This window comes from Epinephelus moara, chromosome 13 (genome assembly GCF_006386435.1).
Source record: "Epinephelus moara isolate mb chromosome 13, YSFRI_EMoa_1.0, whole genome shotgun sequence".
NCBI classification, from domain to species: Eukaryota; Metazoa; Chordata; class Actinopteri; order Perciformes; family Serranidae; genus Epinephelus; species Epinephelus moara.
The window spans coordinates 20,771,396-20,784,344 of record NC_065518.1 but is presented as its reverse complement, the minus strand read 5'-3'; the positions used below and the strand labels follow the sequence as shown (position 1 = coordinate 20,784,344).

The 12,949-nt window shown below is 42.2% G+C and overlaps 1 protein-coding gene across 5 annotated transcripts in view; it reads right to left on the bottom strand.

Moving 5' to 3' along the window:
• kcnc3b (potassium voltage-gated channel, Shaw-related subfamily, member 3b) overlaps window positions 1-12,949 on the bottom strand; it is a 68,423-nt gene that overhangs the window by 42,818 nt on the left and 12,656 nt on the right. The gene's annotated exons all lie outside the window — the stretch shown is intronic.

Here is a 12,949-nt window from a genome sequence, read left to right as displayed (position 1 = left end):
AGCAGCTAAAAAGCAAGAAGTTTCCCTCAGGAGTTGGTGGAGACCAAAAATAGAGCTAAAAGGAGAGTTGATATTGGACTACTTTCATCAGGTGACACAAACATAACTCCAATGAATGGTAACGTTTCTCGTATGAGTAACTAGGAAGCAGTTTGTTATATCTACTTAATAGTTATATGTCATGTTAATGCTGTCATTAAATAATCAGCAGGTTTAAAAGCAATACAATTTTACGTGACCAGATAACCTAAACAATGGATAGATTATCAGTTATTGACTGTATGATCATTTTAGTGCGACATCAGTTACACTGTTGCCTAAACCTAAGCAGCCTCTTCTTTGTACTCCAATAACATGACAGACATTTTGATTATGGAGATTCTACCATTGCTGAATAGTCTAGATTTCAAGGTGCACTGATCGAATGGCCCCTCAGCTTTTTTAAAAGAGGGCCTCAATGACAGCTGATATTAACATACTGAAAATAGACAACGCAATATGAGAGGAGATATCAAATTCTTGTGAGTCTCCCTTCCCCTTTTCCTGTCCCAGAGGAACTGCAGCTGTGTCTCACCTCAAGGGAAATCCAATCAACATGGGTGGAGGGAATTGGAGTCCGAGCCAAGAAAGGCAGTTAAAGATTGTCAGGAACCCTCCTAGGGGTCACCCAGCACCCAACGCGGGACACTGCGGGATAATGAAGGGCAAGCGAGGTGAGGCGTGGAAGAGGGTGGGACTAGTAGAAGTAGGCGCGCAGAGAGGAGGGACATAATGGGATGGTTGCATGTGTTGCATGATTGCATGTATGCGTCAGGCTCATCACACACCTGAATGCAGGAGGAGATGAAGGAGGAGGAGGAGGAGCAATGGAGGTTGGAGGGAATGGCTCTGAACTCGGAGATATAATTAGCTTCTGCTCGGGGTAATCCTCGCGTATACTTTATTTTCCGAGTGCTAGAAACACTGGCTCTGAGGTCAGTGCTCTTGGAAGTGATCCTGGTAAAATTTCAATCACAACGCAGACTTCTGTTTCAGACATTCCCTGAATGACTCAACTCCTTGACACGCTACAGTTGAATCGGTAAGCTCTCCTACACACACACGAACACACACACTGCTCACCAGTCGACACGTCACAGTGTTGTATCTGCTCTGCGGTGTTCAGGTCCCCTACATTTAATTCCCACTGCAGTCCTGTCAAACCTTTCTGAAGACAAACAAATACTGTGTGGAGGTGAGTGAACTGTACACATGTCCGTTCCCTCTCATCTGCTTTGTATTCGGTCCGGATTACTGCAGCATGCTATGTGCATTTGTCCTTGCGACGCAGTCCCCCCAGCCCCCCTTTTCAGTCAGTCCTCCCTTCCTCACCCCTCTCTCCAATCCCTGTATTGTTCGAGACATGTAAAGCAAGTTTGACAGAGCTATCCCCGTTCTAATAGCTGTGATGACTGACTGCCTTCATGCCTCCTCCTCCTCATCTTTCTCTAAACCCCCTCCGTCCGTCCTCCGTCTGTCTTTGTCCCTCTGTGCTTCAGTAGCTGTCCATAATCTACCTCAGCTCCATCATGAAAGAGAAAATGAAATGGGACATGCACAAAGGACTGTTTGGTAAACAAGAGCCTAATATGTATGAAACTGTCAACCTTTCCATGTCAAACTGCAAAGAGTTAACGAAAAATATTAAGTTGCGAAACGCCCCAGTTTCAGAGAATGATCTCACCAAACCTCCACAAGACATTCTGATACATTTCCATCCAAATCCACTCACGAAGCAGACCGTTACACACTTCTCTAGATGACTTTTCTATTTCAAAGTAGTCATTCGCTCTGCCTCCACTCCGCTGCCACTTGGACAGGAGGGACAATCACGAGGAAGCAGATGGTCACACAGGAATTGTCCCAGTGACGCCCTCCAATGTCATTTTCCAGGGGAATGAGCAGGGATACATTTTGACTGTTTTAGAGCCAAAGGGTAACGACACGTAGCCAACTATAGACTAAACACTTAATCAAGACAATTGTCATCAGTAGAGCTAAAGCGGTCCTTTTTTTAAAACATAAATGCCAAAGTTTCATAGACTTAATTATGAGGGTTTGCTGCTTTTCGTTGTGTTATGTAATAGTGAACTGCTTATTTTTTAGGTTTGAAGTGTAGTTTGATGACATCACCTTGGGGTTTAAGAAATTTAGTAGGGGTTACAACGATTCATCATTCTAGATTAATGTATCGATTTAATGATGGAATCCAGTATCATTGACGCTAAGTAAAAACATGTATTCATATCATTATCTTTACGATATGCCCTTACTTTGAAATTCCCTTGGTATGTCTGCATAACCGTCAATCAGTACTAGCAGCGCGAGGCAGACCATGGCAAGAAGCCAAGAAAAAAACAATACTCAAGAATAAATTGTAGTGTGGAAAGATTTGAAAGAAAAGACAGGTCAACAGACAAAGCACATGCACGCCGGCAGCAGAACGGGTGATGTCACAGCAAGAGGGTTCCTGGTTTAAACCTGGGGTGGGGGAGCCCCATGTTGCAAAGCCTGCATGTTCTCCCCATGCCAGTGTGGGTTTTCTCCGGGTACTCCAGCTTCCTCCCACAGCCCAAAGACATGCAGGTTAATTGGTGACTCTAAATTGCCCCAAGGTGTGAATGTCAGTGTGAATAGTTGTCTGTTTATATGTGTCAGCCCTGTGATAGTCTGGTGACCTGTCCAGGGTGTACCCCGCCTCTCGCCCAATGGCAGTTGTGATAGGCTCCAGCCCTCCCGCAACCCCCAGCAGGATAAGTGGCTACAGAAAAATCTACAAAATACTAAGGAAACAACATCAGCATCAGCATCAGCATCTCACTCCACTAACTTGTTTTCACTGCAGCAATATTAGCTGCGCTGTTTGAAGAATGTTGAGCTGACAAATGGGTCAAATGACGCACATCAAGTGCCTGCCCTACCACCAGTAAGTTGCACGTATCAACAGTTAATACTACTTTTACTAAAAGATCTGTACTTCTTGCACCTCTACATTAGCTTAAAATCATGTGTGGACACCTACTCATTAAACTTGATTTCTCCACCTAAGAGATAATCTCCAGACAGATAATCTCTACGACTTGCCAGGCCATACCTTTTTGACATTATCTTCGTAACGACAGGATTGTGGGTTGTGTAGCTCAGGATATTTAGCAACCTCATCCAGCTTCCTCATCCATTCTTCGTCTCATACAAAAAATGGCGACAGCAACAGATTTCTTTTTAAACATCCATGGTGAAGAGAGGAGCCAAGCTGCCACGGGAGCAAGGACGAAGACCTGCTACAGGAGCCGGTATGGGGGGAAATGTGTTTAATTCAGTGGTGGCGTTGATTTTATTTTATTTTATTTTTTGATTTGACAAAAATCACAAAACGCTGATACACACGAGTCTATTACATTTTTAATTATTTATTTATTTACATTATTAGTGCTAAAACAACTAGTTTATTGATTAAATCGTCAATCAATCAAGACTTTTGATAATTAGTTAATAATTTAAGGTAAAAACACCAGTCATTTGCTGGTTCTAAATTCTCATCATGTGTGGCTTTTCTTACTATTATTTCAAATGAAATATTGTTTAGTTTTTGAAGGTTGATCGGATAAAACACGCTCTCTGAAGGTGTCACCTTTGAATCTAAGAACTTTAATATTTCACTTTTTTAGGCGGAATTATTCACTAGACCTGATTAATAATAAAAATGACAGAATAATAAATAAAAAAATTTTTTTTTTAGCCCTAAAAATGATCACTTATTGTAAAGCTGTTCGTCATCCGACAGCTGATTAATATTCAGTTTTTTGGTCTACGTCTTTGTTAAATGCACATATCCACATATCTGGGACATGTGTGAGAGTGATCTGCAGGGTTACGTGTGGGGGCGTGTCAAGTGATGTGATTTATCTTTGTGGTGTAAGCGAACGCTCTGCTGAATGGTTTATGTGCAGCTACACTTACAGAGTATGGGCCAATGTGTTAAGGTGAGCGCTCTGAGGGTGATTTATGTTCAGCCAGGTGTTCCAGAGGGTCAAATGTAAGATGCATGTTGGAAGGGAAGTGGGTAAATGTGTTTCTATACCACATTAAGTCTCCCTTTAGTTACAGTATGTGCCGGATATTGCTCATGAATAATTAAGTGTCTTGATGCAGTAAAAGGACTTTTGATTCAGCACGCAATTAAAACTATTTTCTCTCTGTGAGCACACTGTGTACTTGTTTGTTTACATGTGCTTACGCGTGTGGCGGTCTGCTCGACTATACTACACAATACACTGCTCTCTCGTGTGATTTGACAAGATTTGCCCCATTTAGAGAATTCAGACTCCCACCACTGTAATCGGCTCTGGCACCGTGTGAGCTCTCCACCATGCCAGTGTCCTGAATCATTTCGATTCCAGAGCATAAGAGCAAAATGTCCAGGGTTTACCACAAGGTCCAACTAATTGACTGTCAGTACAGTGGTGTGGAGCGCTGATTCAGCACTTAACCAGCGCGGCTAAATGGACCGAGGCAGAGGAGAGGAGGAAGGGGAGGAGAAAGATGGCTAAGAAGGACATGGAGAGGAGAGGAAAGCTATTTGGAGTTGTGGCTGCAAGTTTTAAACATGTTAAATTAGGGATGCACCAGTTTTTTGGCTGAACATCGGAATTGGCCGATATTCACCTTGTTGACTGCCATCAGCCTTTTGGCAAATAAGATGACATTCACCAATGCTAGTGGCCAATGGTTTTCTGTTGTTTCATCAGTTGTGCACAGGCTAAAAAGCAGAGCTCAAGACCAACTACCACAAACTTAAGTTAATGAGCAGGTACATGGCCTCTGTGATCTTTCTGTTATCTGACTATATGGCTAGTAGCACCTGGCCTCATAAAGACAGTACAAACCCTGTTTGGGATGAACAGAGATCTTTCTTGGGATGCCGTTGTGACAAAAGGATGCAGTAAACTCACTAGCGAGGTGTCAGAGGACAGACACTATTGTTTCCCCGATAATGCTACATTGTGAACAACGAATCCCTGTTAAAATCTTCAAGAGGAGAGTTGGTTAACGTTTGCTGTTAGCAGCCAGTGGCCGTAACTAACAGCCCACAGAAGCTGCACTGAGTTATGTTATGATGCGTTCAAGCTCTAGTCAGTGAAAGTGAGGATTGGGCTTATTAAATTATAATGTTCTCATGATGTCTTCAAAGAGATCTTGTAAACTTTGAATTAATACAGCTGTTTGAAGGAGAAATTTGTTGATGTTCTCACAGCAAAATATAATAATAATTCCCTCTCTAATATTTATGTATTACATATAGTATTAATGCTTTTTAAAAAGTTTTTTTAAAGATGTTTCTCATGTGAAAGATTGAATTACAGGTTGTTTAATGAATGTGTATGATTGAATTTTGTGCTTATTCAAAGGTAGTGTGATGAAGGGCTTAATAACTTTAAAACATTTTAGTTTTTTTTCATAGTGTAGATTTCTTTGTTTTACTGGAACAAAAAGGGGAATAAATATAACAACAAAAATGAAATAAACAACAATATAAAAACATAGGTATCCCCCCAAAATTTCTAAATGCAGTGCATCGCTATGTTAAATGTATCTGTCTGAAATGTAATGTCATACTTAAAGCAATAGGTTGACATTTTGGAAAAAACGCTTACTCGCATTCTTGCCAAGAGTTAGATGAAAAGATCAATACCACTCCCAAGTCCGTCATTAAATATGAAGATGGAGCCAGCAGCTGCTTGGTTTAGCTCTAAACAGCTAGCTTTACTTTTTCCACATTTTTCCAATTTTAATGCATCTAAGTTGTTAAAATCCTGACAGCAACCCTCTAAAATAAATCCCCTGCCATAGGTAAACAGAAAAATGGGGTCATTTGTCTCTGTATAAAGTCTAGTTGAAAGATTTTACCAATTTTCAGTTTATGTTGGAAATCCAAGATGGCCGTCAAACGGACCCTTGGGACACTATTTCAAGTTGGGAACATCAAAATTTGATCACTGGACCCCTTGAGGATTACAAAAAACTAAGTTAGAAAAATGTATCAATGGGATGCATGGGAACCATCCTCCGATCTAAGTACTCAGCTCTGTCTAAAGGTGGCACAATCTGTCTAGCAGCACATATAAAGCTCACTAACACGTGTTTATTAAATTTGTAGGGGGGAAAAAGTAAATGAAAAAATTACAATTTGGGTTATGCGCTGAACTATTTCTTGCCACTGAGCTGTTGCCAGGCAACCAGGCGACTCCAGGAAGTCACTGGTCCCACGCACATAAAAATGGCAAATTCATTTAATTTTCTCTATGGAGTAAAGGGATGTTTCCAATCTTCATGCTAAGATAAGCTAAATTAAGCTAAACTAAGTTAACCTACCCTGCTGCTGGCTGTTGCAACAGATTTACCATACAGACATAAAAGTGGCATCCTCTTACCTGACTCTCAGCAAGAAAGTGTATATGTATTTCCTAAAATATTAATTAAGCTATTAATTTAAGACTAATACAAATGATCACTGGTGTTGGATAATCTGAACACAGGTAAACTTCTCAAGTTTAACCGACCAACAACAGCCTGTCATAATACCCCAAAAACTTTAACTAATGCAACTACTAAGAAAATGTATTCACGATAAACAAATAAAGTTGTAGTAATATTATCCAAATCATAAACACTGCTGTGGTTCCATTTTTACTAATACTAATGGCTTAATTGTGACTATTAATCACCAGCTAATTTGATAATCGACTAATCTGTTTGAGTAATTTAAATGTTGAAGGGCACGTGTCCCCTGTGTCCCCCCTAAAATCTCCATCTATGCGTTTATTTAACATGGAGATCATGTCTCTGCCCTTGTTATGAGACATCAAGCGTCTATCCAGAAAGTATCGCCAACAGACAGCGCTCAGGTTACAAGGCAGCAAACAGGGGGGCTGTGACTTCTGAGGATGCAAACACAATATGAGAGGGCCTGCGGTACAAAACATTGTCAGGGAAAATTGAAACAGAACACGATACATTTACCAATCGCAGGCAGAGGAGAGGCAGGTTGACTAATTAGCTTGAGGAAAACAGTTTACCTTAATAAAGTTGGCGTTTACTTAAGAATATCTCCCTCCATCCTTTTTCTTTCTCTGTCAAGACAGGTTTGGTGCTTCAGCTATTTTCAGACTTGTGTTTTCCAAGTATGTGCTGAATGGCCATACAAGTACATAGACTTATCCTCTCACCAGTGATGGAGGAATAGATTTGCCACCAGCGAATGAAATTAAGGCCTCCTTTCCCTCTCTTTGCTATTTTCAGATGCAGCCTACAGGGAGACGCACAAGAATGGAAGTTGGAAATAGGCCTTTCAGCGGGGTCGGGGTTTGAATGGAAACAACTTGGAAGCACGAATACCAAACCCCGCCGCTGAAAGTAAAAGTTTAATTCAACTCACTTAAGACCTTTCAGTTCACAAAAGAGCACCGTCATCTCGATTTCACATCATCGCTGGCACCGGGACACTGCTGAGGGACGCTGAAGCTCCGAGGTTCAAGACAGGATGTATGTACACTAAGGAGAGGGATGTCTTTGTCGCAGTTTAAGGGTAAGGCGTTTTAAGATGCGGATAATGATAGTGGCAGCTGTAACGTTAACTGTCCCTGAAGCATAATAGACATAGACAACAAATAACTGGGAAATAAGGCATGGTAGAGTCCAGGATTTCCTGCCCTGCACTAAAGGTTCACAGTCACCTTCACAGCAGTTCCTATTAAGCTCCGATCAGAGTCAGGAGGAACTGTACGTGGAACTCTGTGGCCCTGGGGCAAACAAAACTAGCGCAAAAAAATCTCACAAGACTATTCAAAATTAGAAGTGACCTAGTATATAGTAAAGTGTCTGGTACTGGTTAAAATCAAACGAGGACAGCGCGCTTCATTGAAAACGACACAGGTGTTTTAGTTAGAGAAGTAAAAGATGTTGTCTTTCCAAACCCACACAGAACTCGTCTTTTCCGTCCCCTAAAAATGTAACACAATGTCCCAGACAAAAATGGTAACATCACCCAAACCCTGCCCTGGGCGATCTTTTTTTTTTCCACCCAACACCATATCTATATATACACTGACACCTATATCAATACATCTTTTTTCTAATTTCTGTCCACCACAGTGATTTTCTACCCGGAGACGACCTGTTCCGAGGCCGCCCGGCACAGCGGCAGGTCACGTTTGTGTTTATGACAGCATTGTGCGCTCCAGCGCTGTGGAAAAAGGACAGCAAACAATGAACCACAAGACATGACCTTCAGGGAGAGGATGGGGGGGCGGGGGCTCCGGACACAGCGCTGCTCCCCCGAAAATGAACCAGATACAGGCACACAAAGTCCGATTTGGAGGGGGGCAAAGGGGCATCTTGTACATGCTGAGCTACAAATGGTGCTCTGTCAGGAGATTGCTGACAAAGACAACTGTGCCCTTCTGGTGCGAAACTGGAAGTGACCAAAACACAGCTAAACCTGTGGGACAGTGGGGCGACATTATCGAACAACATACAGATAGTCTGCAGAAGCTTTCATACGACAAAGTACCTTTATTTTTTAAGAAGAGACCAGTTTTTAGAAAACTCTGCATCTCATATCTCTGCTTATGTGAGAATTGAAACTGTGTTGGAGTACAGTATTTCAAATAATTTAACCCCCTTTATCCAGACTTTTGATAAAACTTAGCACTTACTTATTATTGTGACTTATAATATTTGGTTTTTAGGATGTACAAAGCTGCTGAATGCACACTGTGTGCATAAACTTAGCTGAATAGACTTGTTGGCATCTGAACTCTACAAAACTTTCACAAAAGTTAAAAGTAAAAGTAAATCCAACAAAATGGCTCCCGATTCCGACGGACATTTAATGGGCTGATAATGGCGTTCTTAACCTACAGTGTAGCAGGACACAAGTGTTGTCAAAAATATCAATTTATCGATATATATTGATTCAAAATATTTGAAACAGTTTCAACACCCATTTTCCACAGTATCAATACACCACTACCAGCTGCACTTGTTTTTCTATCTCTTACTATTAATTTTTACAACAGACATTCTGCTGTTCTCCGCTATTAACCAGGAAAAGACAAGTCATCGTCATCATTTTTTAGCCTTGTTATATTTATATTTTAATAAATATGTTTTGATTTTATGTCCCTAATGTCAGTTTTTCCCATAGTAGCGCAAATACTATCAAATAATTACATTTTTCAAGGTATTGTATTAAAGTTAGAAAGAATTTCAATATTTCTTTTAATAATTCTATCACTTTATCTTTCTAAGGGTTATTTTCTAACGATGACTTGGGATGTCAACGGTTTACCTTAATCAGTTAACCATGAAAAAATGTTTGATTGGTTACGCATGTCGGCGTATACTTTGACTTTGCTACTCTTCAGTTTACTGCACTGCATATCTAACAGGTCAGGCGGGAGCTAGCTAGCAGCACCGCTCATTTGGCATTTATTGCTAGTAACGCCATCCCGACCTAGCATTGTTTCTATGGAAACATTGTGCCCAATGCCCCAATGAGTACGCAACTCAATTTTGAGATGCAAACCTCTCTGCAAGCACTGTTAACAGTGTCGACTAGTGGTGCTAACATTGCTATCAATGCTAATGGGGTTTTGCGGCTCAAAATAAAGCTGTTTTCTTACCAGAGCGACATGGGGTTGGGGGGGGGGGGGGGGGGGGGTATCGACGACGGCCACCATGTTTCTGCAGCAGTGATCGACAAATGAGCGGTGCCGCTGGCTACCTCCCACCTGATCCCGATGCACAGTGAGGAGCGGCTAAGGCTAAAGTTAGCTAACTAGTGGTTATTACTATGTTTCCTTGTGTTAACGCAGCTGTCAGCAAAGCCAACAGAAAATACATTTACATCACAAAACGTGAAAATTTCCCCAACTCTAAATGGATAGTGCTTTTAAATGTGGTGCTAGAGCTCACTGTGTCAATGGAGCACTGGACTAAAGGGGATTTGTCATCAATTTTTTGTTTGTTTTTAATTAACGGATTAGGTACTGGTTTGACCATTATACTCTCCATGTTGTCTTAGCTTCATTGCAAGATCTATGTTAACCAGGCACAGATCAATAAAGAAATCAGATGCAAATTAGATCCTATAACACCTCATCAAACAGAAACTAATACATCCATAAATTTTGTCAATGGGTTAACGCTCGTGTTACCATCCAACGGAGTAGAACAAACATTACTTCTTGTGAGCATTGTCATATTTTAGGAGGTGATAGAGGAAGAGAATGGCTTTAAAAACAGACAAAAAGAGAAGATTATCAATTGATTGTCAATCAATAGGCAGGCAGGAGGACCGGGGTAGGAAGATTGGATGGCTCAAGCCTTCACAGATAATCGAAGATGCTAAGACAAGGGTCCCCACCCCCATCATGCAACGTCTTTCTCCCTGTGGTTGTCACCTCCTCCCTGTTTATGTGAATACCCCTCTTCCTCCTCATCCTCCATGTCCCTCTCAGGCTCCCCTTCAGTCCCCTGCTCCTTCTATTCCCCTCCACTATCTCACCCCTTCTCCATTTCCCTCGCTCCGTCTCTCACTCTCCCACCCCCACTCCACCTCTTTTCTCGTCCTCCAGTGCTCCCCCTCCTCTCTCCCGTGTCTACTGCAGCAGAAAAGCCAGCACAGACACCAGCATGTGTGTGTTTGTACATGTGTGAGCTGCTACGGTAGATTCCACGAGCGAGCTTCACGCGATCATGAGCGGAGAAGGAGGTGGAAATTTGGAAGGGAGAAAAAAAAAAAAAAAAAAAGCCCTGCATGCGTGTCGAAGGCTCTGATCAAAACATTGATTGCTGACGCGTTACATCACAGCCATGCAAACAAAACCCCTTTAAATCATTAGAGTAATGTCTCTCCTCCTGTCTCCCTTTATTTCCTCTCGTCTCCCGCTTCCTCTCTCTGTCTCTCTCTCATCTGTCTCATTGTATTTCCACATCAGCATCTCATTTTTTCCCTGTCCTAGCCTCTCTCCATCTCCCTTGTCTTTTCTCTCCACATATAATTTGCATCTCTCAGGACCGAAAAGGTTCCGCCACGTTGGACGGGATACTTTTAGGAAGACTGAGGGTGGAAAAATGGGTCACAACGCTGTTTGACGTATAGCTCTGGCATATTAGACCTACAGAGAGAAACGGGGCTGCGTTCACCCACAAATGGAGCTGGTGTTGTGCAGCCACTGAAATGAATCCCACCTACCACCTGCTCTGTACTCTGCATAACCCCCAACGTGCCGTCACAAAAACACCACATCTGCAACCATTGCACCTCAATGAATGTTCATTTTTGTTATGATTCATGAGATCTTGGCCACTGTAACCAGTGCATGTGGTGTGAAACTGATCATTACATAATATACAGCATTCTAGCAGCTAAGCAGCAGGTACAGTAGCTCGAATCCAAGGAATGCTGCAAATGTTGCCTTCTCTCGCTGTACGATTCAGAATACAGCTCAAAATCCACCTCAGTCTACACAAACATGTCAAGCATCTTCTCGCCTTGCTCGTGTCATATCTGTGATGTGATCTGAAATTCCAAACCCTGAAGCTGTCTCCCTCTCATGCAACATTTGGACACTGCAAACCCAACTAAAGGAGCTGTTCTGGTGCATGGAGCAGGGATTGAGAGGGGTGGGATAGTGAGAAATCAATCCGATTGGAATGAGAGTGACACTTTGAGAAGTACTTCCTGCCTGATCCCAAATCCAGAGAGGCGGATCGGGTGGCCTAAACCAGACTATGTGTCCGTCACAGCTCGATGCTTTCCCCTTCCTTTGGAGGGAACTGAATCCAGGTATGCAGATCTATATCTGGTGCTAGAAGAGGTGTGTGTTTGGTAATTAAGAGAAGGAGCCTGTGTGACAATCACCCATTGTCTTCATAGTGATTGCAGATACCGTGTGTATTGCTGAGTGTGCAGTGATTCATGTTTTAAATGTGTTTTGTTGAAGGCATTCTGCTATTTTCAGCATGATGCCATGAACTGGCCACTGCAGGTGTCTGCTGACTGTCTGGTTTTGCATGTGCACCTACAGTGTGCATGCATTCACAGCATCTATGGGTCCTCACACACACACACACACACACCCCCTTCCTAACCGCAAAATAGTACCAACAAAAGGCACAGACAGAGTGCAAGACAAGGATGATCAAACTAGATCACTAAAACCCAAATCAAAGCTGCTGTGATCAAGCAGCTGGATCCGTCTGTAACTGGAGGGTCGGAGGGAAAAAAAAGAAGCCCACTGTAACTGTTTTCATGTACCACGGATCAAAAACACAGTCAGGGGTACTTGTTACTCCTACACCTGTATGATCAAATGCCATCAAACGCTTGCTTTTAAGAGGGAAATCATTAACTATTTACATGCAAACAATATAGGGTGTTCCAAGTTGTGCGTAACGGCAATCAAGCCCGTGCGTAAAAGCCATGTAGCATTCAACTGGGACAAAAAAACAACCCAGCAGACAGTAGCAGTACCAAGGGCAAATGTGGGGAAAGACATGCACTTTAACACTGACGAATCGGCGTCGTGTGAGCGTCCTCAGTGCGGTGCTACAATAAATAAGACTACTGTGAAATACGGCGCATTGATGTGCATCGTAAACGGACAAATATGACCTAATGAAGGCGTTTGGATGCAGGAGGCGCAGCGGATGCCGCGTTTGGAGGCTGATATGTATTAAAGTAGCAGAATACGGCGATAGGAATTATGACAGCAATAAAAACGGCATTCAGTGTGAATCCAGCTCGTTTGAAACATGTCATAAATCAAGTATAAGACATGGAGGTGATGTGTCTGATAGAAAACCACTGTTATATCAACTCGTCCCCATCTGCCAATAGATATAG